General features: G+C 46.2%; 2 protein-coding genes across 5 annotated transcripts in view; one reads left to right on the top strand and one right to left on the bottom strand.

Moving 5' to 3' along the window:
* Positions 1-12,562, bottom strand: part of CHLSN (cholesin) — a 236,532-nt gene that overhangs the window by 85,294 nt on the left and 138,676 nt on the right. The window lies entirely within an intron of this gene.
* The window catches only part of GPR146 (G protein-coupled receptor 146), a 43,490-nt gene that overhangs the window by 24,457 nt on the left and 6,471 nt on the right, over positions 1-12,562 (top strand). Inside the window, exon 1 of one of the 4 annotated variants that reach the window (XM_083153116.1) lies at positions 2,261-2,385. The exons of 1 other annotated variant lie outside the window; for it this stretch is intronic. The gene's annotated coding sequence lies outside the window, so the exon portion shown is untranslated. Of the gene's footprint in view, positions 1-2,260; positions 2,386-9,764; positions 10,160-12,562 lie in introns of those variants that run through there. 2 more of the 4 variants (XM_083153115.1, XM_083153114.1) reach the window with 2 other exon arrangements.

Genomic DNA, 12,562 nt, shown 5'->3' with positions numbered 1-12,562 from the left:
GCATGGAGTTGGATATAAACCTGTGGCGAGCGCAGCGAGCCACCGAGCCCGAAGCGTGGCGAGCGAAGCGAGCCCCGCGAGGGGACGGTATTCTGTGTCCCCTCGCGGGGCTCGCTACGCTCGCCACGCTTCGGGCTCGGTGGCTCGCTACGCTCGCCACAGGTTTATATCCAACTCCATGCCCACTTGGATAGTAGGGGTATGAAAAGGACCCCTTTTTCCCATTGAATTCCATGTTAAAATGGACTCAGTCCATTTTAACATTGATTCCTATGGAAAAATCGGGTCATCGCATCGCATCACATCGCATCGCATCCGATGGTCGCATGCGATGCGATGCGATGTACCCGATTTAGAAATCGGCAGCCCAGATACTACATAAGTACCGAGATAACACATACTGTATTAGTATTTCCAGCACAACAACAGGCACGGCCCTTGGTGCTGTAAATCACAAAAGTTGCACAATGTTATTGTGCTGGCTGCGAGCATTCCTACAATGCTTTGAATGCTTTCCAAATGCAGCAGGGGACGGTTTTGCAACCTAATGATATATTGGAAGCCTTTTGATTGAAAAAAAATGTACCCACAAGAAAGTTTCTATAGACATTAAATGCTGACTATTCTTTCACTAGAACATTAGCTGGTTAAATGTGTGGTGTAACATTAACCCTTTGAGGGCCAATATCTCTGAGAGATGTGCAATACACCTGCTAAAAATGCCAGTGTCGCTCACAATAAGAAAAGGTTGTGAAAGAAGATTATATTTTAAAAGGTAAAAATGTCAGGTCATTATGATGAACAACAAACAATATTTTTTTTAAACAAATTCACTTGGAACCCAAAGGGTTAAATAAAAAGTAATTAAGCTTTTCAAATTAAAATCGATAATAGTTCCATTTAGAATAACATTTAAAGGGGCTATTAAGCACTGTTTTTGGCTGAGTGCATTGTGTCACCTATGGCGCATGTGAATGGCTGTAAGTTGCCCTGTATGGCACTGAATTATTCCTCCTCTGTAAGACCCCAAACCCTGACATCAGGGAGTAAACTGCCATCTGTGGCACTGAACTCTTCCTCCGATGTAGGACCCCATACCCACTGGTAACAGGGTGTGTTAACGGACTACAATCAGTGGTGTGGGACCTTAAATTTCCTCCCTTTGGGCGGGATTCTCTAACATTTGCGCCCACACTTTGCCGGCTACCGCAGACATAATTATCGCATATGCACTAACATGCGATAATTATGGCAAAGGACAGCTCTTGCGTTAAGAGCTGTCCTTCGCGTTGTGGCCGGCGATGTGCAGCAGGTCCGGCGGCTCCCCCCTCCCTTCCTCACCCGGCTGGGTGCTGCTGCGGTGGGCTCTCTTACTCTTCCCAGCACCCGGAAGAGGATTTACAGTGCAGGTAGGAGGTCACAGGTCCGGGCAACACAGTGCTGTGCTGCCCAGACACAGGTGGAGGGGGGGGGGGGGGGGTGTCGGTGTGGCGTTAAGAAGCCCATAGGCTTCAATGGGGTATCGCTGAGCGGATTTTCCTGCATATCAAAATGCAGTAAAAACCCAGATAACTGTGTTTTTACCGCATTTTCCGTTTAGAGAATCCTGCTCTGTGTGAGCAGAGTGGGTATGTGGATTAGCAGGAGATGATGGCAGTGATATCGGTTTCCTGTGTAACCGACATCCTAGTTACATCGAATGCTGGGCAGCTGTACAACTCCTTTAACAAAACAGAAAATCACTATTAACTATAACATTACAGAATGTTTTTCAACTTCAATATTTTATATTTCATTTCAGCACATGCAGCTATAGAGGTCAGGAATCCAGGGTGTAATATGTAGAAGTAATACATTTTGTGGCTTTCCTAAACTGGTCCTACCCTTTCAGTTTTTTCCCCCAACCCACCTATTCATCATGTCCCAACCTAAAAATAATGTAAACGGTCTTCATGCTGCCTCAGTGCTGTGGCTTTCACGAAGGGTCACATCTTCCCCCCATGCTTTAATGAAAACAAAAGCTTATAGCTGACTGGAGAAGCCTAAAGGCAACGAACAAGAAGCCCTATTAAAGCGCCTTGTCCCTGCTGTCAAAATTGCTTAGGGCTAGGGCTATGGTGAGCTTGTTTTTATAATAAAGCTTGCAGCCAATCAGAAGAGGCGGCTAAAGCCGGCAAGGATTGTGTGTGTGCGAGGTCACATGTATACACAGTGAGTTTAGCACTGCCAGGAGCTGTGCTCCAGTCTCTGTCTGTAGTAGTATGCTGTGTAGTAATATGTCCGCCGTGCTTAAAGATCTGAAACCTGTGCGTTCTCATGTCTCTTATGCGAAATGCTTCAGTCATCCCCGCTACACGCGCCAGGCTTCCTAGTCAGGACATTCAGGTGAGTCTATAGCACATACAGTAACTAAAAATGCTGTGTGTATTGCAATGATATCACTGCTCGGTAGCAGAATATTCCTAATGAAGTCAGCGTGGTCCATTTACTTACTGCATTATGCTGGAAACTAGATGAATAATATCTAGTCATAGCGGTACTATTAATGTATTCATATTCTAGATTGAGAATTATTTATGTGCACAAAATTTCCTTTTAACTATTTCCCTGGTTAGATGATAGAGTTTAGAGTTGTACAAACTGTATCATTTCCTATACAGAGTTGCCATGAAAAAGGTCGACATGACCTTTTCCCAGTATTTGTTTTACAAAACAGGTGTTTATCATTCACTATAGTGGACATAGAGGGAGACTATTATATTGTGGGTACTTGTTTCCTAGCATGGCACCCACGATATTAAGTTGTATGCTATCTCATCGCATTGCATGCCGGCATATGGCATGCGATGCGATGCCAAATTGTATAAGCCCCTATACGATTTTAAATTGTATAAGCACCCTAATGGGTGCTTACAATGTTAAATGCACCCCCACGCCACCCCCATTATCAATGGCAACCCGAAGCGTGGCGAGCGCAGCGAGCCCGCGAGGGGCGGCGGTACACGTCCTCCGACCTTTTCATACCCCCACTATCCACGTCGACGTGGAGTTGATTTTATATAGTGTGGCGAGCACAGCAAGCCACCGAGCCCGGAACACATGTAAAGTAATACGCGGGGCTCGCCACGATTCGGGCACGGTGGCTCGCTGCGCTCGCCACACTATATAAAATCAACTCCACGTCGACATGGATAGTGGGGGTATGAAAAGGTCGGAAGACGCGTACCGCTGCCCCTCGCGGACTCGCCACGCTTCGGGTTGGCGTTGATAGTGGGGGTGGCGTTGGGGGTACTTTTAACATAGTAAGCCTCCATTACGGTGCTTATACAATTAATTATCTTATAGGGGGCACATTTAACATTGAAAACACCCATTAGGGTGCTTATACAATTTTAAATCGTATACCATTGTATATGACATACAATGGCATACAATGCAATGGTATACAATTTAAAATTGTATAACATCGGCTGCCATCGCGTAACATCGCATCGCATACCATCGTATGCCTTATGGTCTGCGATGCGATGGGCGCCGTGCTAGGAAACAAGTACCATATTGTGGCAAGCGCATCAAAGCACTGTGTCTGAAGCTTGCGCACCATGCGTGGGGACACAGCACGCTTATATGGTGTCCATGTCGTATGTACGTACGCATGTCGACAAACACAAACAAAACCGTGAAAAACTCAGGTCGATTTTTTTTTTCATGTCTCCCTATTACTTGTGTTGACCTTTCGACCCTGACAACCTAAGCCACATAAGTGTTGACCTATGTCCTGTCGACAAATAGTGGTCAAACTTAAGACTGCCGACCCTATGACCCATACATTCAATTACAGAGGTAAATCTGTGTGTGCGTGTACATGTGGTAGGGAATATAGATTGTAAGCTCCACTGGGGCAGGGACTGATGTGAATGTCCAAATATACTCTGTAAAGCACTGCAGAATATGTGTGCGCAGTAGCGCACGCAGGGGGGGGTTTTGAGTACCCAGAAACCCCCCAGGAGTCTAAAGGCCCTTTAAAAATCGGCCATTGGGAACCGGAGATATCTGACTTCAAAGCAGTGGTCCCCATCCAAGCCTGTTAATTGCTCTTCCCAGTCAGATATTTCAGGTTCTGTCTGACAGAGTTTTTCTGATGGTATATTCCAAAAACTCTCCCCCTTTGATGGACACTAGTAGCTTGTCTCTACTGTTCCCAGAACCAGAGATATCAGCCTTCCAGCAGCTGGTTACTGCTCCAGCTCCACACACCTGGTATGTAGTTTTATATACTTGTTGGCAGATTGCTTTGCCTCCTGAACTCTGATCCCCTAGTGCCCAATAGCATTTCGTAGGTGGGATTTTCTAGTTTTTAAATCTATTAAAATCTAAGAAATCTATTTCTGGGAACTGGAGATATCTGCAGTCAAGCAAGCTGTCCCCCCACCAGAAAATTATGAATAATAGGCACACTCCACTATACACCCCTCCTCTGCGTATTAAACATCCTCTACCACCCTGGAAGTTATGTAACAGAACCCCTTCATTCAAACAAACAAAAAGTAATCAGTCCCAAGGCGCAGTCACTCTTCTTCTGCCGGTCCGAAAGAAGGGGTCACCACTCAACCCCACGTGGATGCAATTTGTACAGAAAGGGACCAAGGGCGATGAAGAGGTGTTTACACATCCAATGAAAGGAATGGAAAGAAATAATGATAAGGGTTAGAACTTTAATGATAGGGAAATGCTCTTTATAACAACACGGGAGAGGGTTCTTCAGTAGCGTACCCGTACTCACACTCAAGATTGAGATTATGTGCTCATAAAGGTATCTTTGGCAACACTAGGGGATTTCACCACAGGTGGATTTGGATAACCGGATGCGTACCGTACTCACAAGTCGGAATTGCTGGTACAGGCGCATAAAGGTTTCTTTACTTAGGGAAAGGGACCCAGGTCTCTCAGTTGCAATATGTATCCATAATTTGCACCATATAAAAGACAGAAAGGCCTCTTTCAGGAAAGGGGTGTACACTTTATTGGTGTAAAAACAGAATAATGGGGGAAACCAGATGTAAAAAGCACGGTACCTGGTGACTGGGGTATTGGCCTTATACCCCAATCATAACCGCATGCAAGTGGTAAATCTCCCCAAGGCAGTACAGCAAGGCTCCTCTCCTGCCAACGCGTTTCGACAGGACAACCTGTCTTTTTCAAGGCTTGGAGAGGAGTATACATTAAGCCGGTATTTATACCCCTGCACCCATTAGACCAACCCCGGAAGTAAGGGGAGGACCGGAAATGCGGAAACGCTATTTCTACTGCCGTTAGCCCAGTGTTAATAAGTTTGAAAAACACCTGGGGGTGAACAGAGAAGTCCCTCGCATTTCCGGTCCTCCCCTTACTTCCGTCTCACCTACACCTTGAAAACGGGGACTTGATCCCCGAAACGTCGGATTTCTTTGCATTTATGAAATAAATGCTAATTGACCTTTTACAAGACCCTTGAGTGCCGCAGCTTGTTTTCTTCAAATCCATACTAATATTTTCCGGAGGGCACCGGGGCACTAACGCTTTGGGAGAGTGCCAGGCCGACCAGCCAAGTATATATATATATATATATATATATATATATATATATATTTATTTTTTTATTATTATTATTTATATACATTTGGTCTATCTATAATACTTTAACTGACTCGACATATACTGGGTCACCTAAGTGTCCATCTCCGTGCTTTGCTCTGCCCCTCTGGAAACCCCCTTCTGAAAATCCTGCGTTTGCCCCTGGTGCGCTATATAAGAAACTGGTAACAACATAAATAATACATGTGGTTAACTGTGACTTGTTACAGAGAGGGAAATTTACTAAGATGAGAGTTCTATTTCACATGGGATGTTGCTATGGGCAACCAATCAGAATCTAGTTCTTATTTATCTAGCACCTTCTTGAAGATAATAGATCACATCTGATTGGTTGCCCATAGAACTTCCCACCTGAAATAGAACTCTCATCTAAAGCCCCGTACACACGGGGGAGATATATTGCTCAGCCATATATGCTGAGTATATTGCAATACTGAATATATTGCTCAGTTTCTCCTTTTCATCAGCGACCAGAGATGATCACTGATGAAAAAGAAACTGCCGGGGGGAGCCCGGCAGTGCTAATCAGCTGGTCGCAGGAGCATGTTCCTGCGACCAGCGATCACTACAGGGGTAAAAACGGGAGCGCGCACCCGGCGATATATCACCGGTGCACACTCCCATCGTGGGCAATATTTCCCGCAATATTATAGGAAATCGCCCCCGTGTGTACGCACCTTTAGTAAAATTTCCCCCTGAGAGTCCGGCGACTATCAGAGTGCCAGATACAGACACAAACCATTTCAGAGCTTCCACTTGAAAACAAGTAAAGCACTAATTGCTTAAAAAGATTTTATTTAAGAACTTTGCTAAACCCTTTCCTTTCCCAATAACAGTACGTTGGTGCCAGCCTGTCCCCTGGGATCCCACCAAAGCCTTATTATCTAGCAGGGATTTAGTAGAGTGCGTAGATAAAGTAAAAAAAAAAAAATACTATTTAAATATGAATGCAGTTCTGTTCCCGGTATTTTACAGGTGTAATAAATCCCTGTCACTGGCTGGTCTCTGCTGCCTTCTGTTAGGGCAGACACACAGGGATAAAATGACTCTCCTAATGAGACGTGGAGCCACAGGCCTGTGCAGGGGCCTTTGCCCCACCGGACAGCCTGGACCCGTGTCTGTAAACAGATCTGGGGATTAAAGTCCTTTCTGCCACATAGTAATCATTCAAGCATTTCTAATCGCTAAAGGCTTTGGAGAGATTGGATGCTTCAGCTGAAAAATACAATGTCTGACTAGTTCAGCCGAATGTGTCCGGTTTAATTTAACCCTTTCAGTTCAGGCGGCTTTCCAAAACGTAAATCAGCCTCTCTGACCTCTGCACAAGAGGAGGAATGGACATCTGGCAGCAACGCCATTCTGTCACCAGAGTTCTGGCCTCCTGTAGATTTTGGTAGTAACACTAGACAATATATATAGATATGCTGAGAACGTCAATCACAATGGCGGTCTCAGGGTGTCAGACCTCTCATTGGCCTCAAGTTAACCGGTATAAAAATTGCTGTTCTGAGAATACTTTTCTTATCCTCTTATGATTCATCAGCACGTGAGTCCGATTTACCAGAAATCATAGTACTATCAAACACATTATGCCATTGCAATGACAACACAACGGACACATGATATTCTCTACTCATAGAACTGCTGGGGGTTTCGTGCTGGTGGATGAAAGCTATGTATCCCACAAATATGGGGCAGCATTACTTGTACTGCACCTTGCTGAGACAGGATGTGACCCTCCAAACTATACAATAACACCCCCACCCTTCACTAGGCAGAACTACCATTGGTGTGCAGGTGCAATGCACCAGGGCTGACTATTGCACCTGTCACCCACTGTTTTCCTGTCACACACTGCCTCCCCCATTCACCCACTGCAGTGTTGCATATTGTGAACTTGGGTTGCAGTGGAGGAGGGGGGCTTATATTCAGGGCAGGTGCCACCACTAGGCAGCTTTAGGAAATTGCCTGTGGACACCGGCCTCTGGAGGGGGGCACCGAGTTGGAAAGAAGCCGCGCAAGGAGCAGTAGATAAAAGGCCAATGCTGTGGTTAGGCAGTAGATGCACTAAGACCCAGATTTATCCCGGCAGCCCTGCTACTGTAACAGGCAGATCTATACGTGCAGCTCGCAGCTAATTCAATCTGGCCGGAAGCATTAGAACTACAGGGTTCTGATCTGATTGATATAACGTTACACATTGCCCCTGTGAGAGCCTGAATGACATTCTCCTCTAGCACACACTTCCATACAGCATGCAGAGCCGAATTTCCCATTAGGCACGTGAGGCACCGGCCTAGGGGCGGCACATGTTTGGGGGCGGCACTTGGATGCCTGTGATAGTACTGTCAGCCCAAAATGTACCAATAACTGCAAAATATCCACTGTACTGTACTATATTCCATCTTAAATAGAGTGTAAATGGATAGGACATGCAGATACTGCCCCTATAAACTGTCCTACTTAGTAAACATTATTGTTGTGCCTAGGGGCGCCCTCATCCCTAAATCCACCCCTGACAGCATGACGTGAGCCGGGTGTACACGCAGCTGTATGCAGAGCAGAAGGGTGTTCAGGAGGAGACAGGTAGCCTCACCGGCTCATTCATTTTACTATACAAGTATATATTTGTATAGTCTGGTGCCTGCTAAATATTTTCCTGACAATGACCTGACATTTGTAAGATAATGTAAATAGTGCATGTCACCTAGTTCAACCTGGAGTGTTCCTTCCTTCCTACTGATTAGTGTATTAGTCATCACAGTAATTAAAGGAATAGGATATAGTACTCACACCTTCTGTCATCAACTGGACCTCATATGCTATTATATTATGGCAGCCACACTAACCTGTCTAACCATGCACAGGTGGGGCTGTACACCTGTCACACTAACGCAGGTGTCCTAAGGTGAGCCCAGGGAGGTACGTGGAGCAGAAGGGCACTGTATCTGGGTCTGAGATGGCAGTGATCCCCGCCTGTCCCTGTTTCTGGGTCGGAGATGGCAGTCATCCCCACCCGTCCCTGTTTCTGGGTCTGAGATGGCAGTCATCTCCGCCTGTCCCTGTTTCTGGGTCTGAGAGGGCAGTGATCCCTGTCTGTCCCTGTTTCTGGGTCTGAGATGGCAGTCATTCCCGCCTGTCCCTGTTTCTGGGTCTGGGTCTGAGATGGCAGTCATCTCCGCCTGTCCCTGTTTCTGACATGGCAGTCATCTCCGCCTGTCCCTGTTTCTGGGTCTGAGATGGCAGTCATCCCCGCCTGTCCCTGTTTCTCGGTCTGAGATGGCAGTCATCCCCGCCTGTCCCTGTTTCTGGGTCTGAGAGGGCAGTGATCCCCACCCGTCCCTGTTTCTGGGTCTGAGATGGCAGTCATCCCGCCTGTCCCTGTTTCTGGGTCTGAGATGGCAGTCATCTCCGCCTGTCCCTGTTTCTGACATGGCAGTCATCTCCGCCTGTCCCTGTTTCTGGGTCTGAGATGGCAGTCATCCCCGCCTGTCCCTGTTTCTGGGTCTGAGATGGCAGTCATCTCCGCCTGTCCCTGTTTCTGGGTCTGAGATGGCAGTCATCCCCGCCTGTCCCTGTTTCTGAGATGGCAGTCATCCCCACCTGTCCCTGTTTCTGAGTCTGAGATGGTAGTCCTCTCCCTGTTTCTGGGTCTGAGAGGGCAGTGATCCCCGTCTGTCCCTGTTTCTGGGTTTGAGAGGGCAGTGATCCCCGCCTGTCCCTGTTTCTGAGTCTGAGATGGTAGTCCTCTCCCTGTTTCTGGGTCTGAGAGGGCAGTGATCCCCGTCTGTCCCTGTTTCTGGGTCTGAGTGGGCAGTGATCCCCGTCTGTCCCTGTTTCTAGGTCTCAGATAATAGTGATCTCTGTCAGGGGCTTATTATTTTGTTTTTCACCAAGTTTCCTGTGTACATAACAGGCTCATGTGAAGTACCTTCAGCCATAAACATTACATGTATATTTGCAAACATTCGCACCGCCCAATGTACAGTATTTTACGTACGGCTGCATTTTATGGTACTTGGGATGTCTCTGATGTGTGTATGCTGCGTATTTACTCAGCAGGAAATGGGTGAGAGGACGTGAAGAGAGCAGTGAGAGCATCAGGCACCTGCGTGTCTGTCTCTCACTGTAATCTCATCACTGCGTATCTCTCTGAAGCCATTCTCTTCTCCTGTAAACAGTCAGCAGGGAGTGGCTGAGCCAGCCTGCCAAGTGTAGCTGAAACTTTCTGAGCAGAGTACAGGTTGGAAAACAAGTGCAGAACGAGCGGACGCTGGATGTTACCACAGCCATGCAGCAGTCAGGTCACTACAGCTCGGCAAGGAGCAGTACTCAGGAAATGTCTTCACTTCCTTCCTATCCGATACTAAGCTCACTGCAAAGCCTTTCTTGCAGGAGGAATGTTCAGTGCAAGGTAGGAGCTCGTTAATAGCTACGGTCACTGGAATTTACTTTTAAATTCTTCACTGTTAAAGCAATGTCAGCAGTGTCTTGATCGGCTCAGGGTTGTGTTCCGTAGCGGAAGGTAAGACAATCGCCAGATCATACAGCAGATTATCTGTTCTAACCGTTTGTGTTGTGGGTATTTGTGTGTTCCATCTGGGTGGATTGTAACATATGAGGTTACATTATCGTTCAGAGCTCTGTGTACATATAGAGATAGTTTCAGTGTGACTGGTGTCGCAGCTCCGGGTCTCTGGTCCAGACTGAGCAGTGCCAATAAGATGCAGATTCAAATAACTGCTATAAACTATGCCAGGGTTAGGGTTCCTGTGCAATGGTAAACACTGTGACTAGGAGGGCGATTCAAGAGGTACATATTGGCTAATGGCAATAATCAACATAGCGGTCTTGTGCAGGGGCAAAGCAGGAATTTTATGGGGGGTTTCCAAATGTATGTGCGTGTATATACACATATATATGGGATACATATGCAGGTCTGCTGGCATCCTGAAGGACCCTTAACCCCATACTCCACTGCTTAAATCTAACCCCCCACCCCTCAGCCTAACCCTAATTTCTCCTCCCCGCAGCCTAACCTAATCTTCCACCTTCGTAGCCTAGATCTGAGTTGCCCCTGAGGTGCCTAGCCCTCCTCCCAAATACTCATAAGCAGCAGCAGCACCTCCCCCCCCCCCACTCCTCTTCAGCAGCAGCCCTCCCCAGCCGGCATCCTCATCGGCACCGGTTCTCTTCCCTCTCCCTCCTGCCGGGCATTGCAGCGGCACCAGCATTTCCCCCTCTCCCCACCTGTAATAATGGCGTTGTGGCTGCGCAGCAGGTTTGGGTAGGAAATCGTGACAGTTTCTAAGCGGACTCATTGTTCTGCATCAGGTGCTTTGGTTATTAGTAAGAAAAGCCCCCTGATGCGGAAGCGCTGATAGCCGAACCATCCGTAGCCGGGCAGCTCTGGTCGCGGGCAGCCCACGGTAATTGTAGAGATAGAGACAAGATAGAGTTAAGACTGATCAAATAATCCTCTGCCACTTAGCTTGGGTCTCCATTCCTCTTTTCATATGTTACCTACCTTTTTTAGAGACGTATACAGAAGTCCTTTTAGACAGTCTAAGACAGGTGGCGCTAAGGTGCAATCATTTTAGTACACATACGATCTCCCCACTCTATCCATGCACCATACACGCTGTTAGTTCTTCTTGGTTTGATTATAACAGAGACAAGTATGTCTCTCTTGAAAAACAATTTGGGCTGTCAGGGGGGTTTCTGGGTACTTGGAAACTCCTCCTGTGTGCGCTACTGTTGTGTGTCCTACTTTCCCTGACAGAACCTTTTAACCCACTGTAAACCTTGAACGCACTGTACTTCTGATACATGCATGTTAATGGGGTGTATTCAATTCTTTCTGCAAGCTGTGACAGAGAGTAGTGCTGAATGCTTACTGTCACAGCTCACAGGGTCAGTATTCAACGGACCCCCTACACCCGCCAGTTTTTTTGGGAGCGAGGGGGAGACAGCGTATGCTGCCGCTAAATCAGCGAGGCTCGCGGCTAAATGCATTAGCCATGAGCCAAGCTGTTTGGGGCATCCTTGCTGTCCTCTGATAGCGAGAATTTCCCAAGTGCGTTGAATAGGGTGAGCAGATGGCACGGGGATGAAAAGGTGAGGATCGCTTGTTTTTGGCGATCCCCGCCGTTTAACCACCTGGCCAGCTGCACTGAATACACCCAAATGGGTTAGGTGGAGACCAGTTTATGTTAATGTTTTATTTTACTTGCCACTGAAAAATAATTTGGTGGATTCTATGGGCGGACACGCTACAAGTTGCGTGGTGGGTTTAAGGTTTTTCTATTTTAAACTGATAGTAGCTATAGATTAGTAAATAACTACGGAGACCCGGACTGCTAGAATAATCAATATAAGACAAAATCAATATGAAGACAATTTGGGCTTAATCGCTATGGATGAAGTTGACATGAGACCAATTATTTACACAAACAGTTCAAGTTCACCTGAGGTAAGGATGCCAGATGAACTCGGACCTTTTTATTTTTGTTTTTTTTACGCAGCAACCATTTTCACAGCAAAACCATGTATTTTAAACAACTGCCGTTTTAACCCCATGAGTGCCAACGTTGCTGTAAGAGATGTGCAAAATATCCGCTAAAAATGCCAGGGTTTGAAGTCGAGGAATATGAATCACTTTAGTTATTGCCGGTAAATGATCTGAAGTCAATTAATTAAAGTTTTGCACCAAAAAAAAAAAAAAAGAAAGTTGGGACTCAAAGGGTTAAAAATTGTTACTGCATTTGGCCAGCATCCCGCACCAAGCTCTGACTGTATTCCATCCCGCCAAAAATAGTTATATATAAGTACATTTATTTTATTAAATTATTTTTCATGCCACTGAAAAAAGGTTTTTATTAAGCATAATATATATATATATATATATATATATATATATATATATATA

The sequence above is a fragment of the Crinia signifera genome, chromosome 7 (genome assembly GCF_055691185.1).
Source record: "Crinia signifera chromosome 7, ASM5569118v1, whole genome shotgun sequence".
Taxonomy (NCBI): Eukaryota; Metazoa; Chordata; class Amphibia; order Anura; family Myobatrachidae; genus Crinia; species Crinia signifera.
This window is presented reverse-complemented; position numbering and strand designations above follow the sequence as displayed.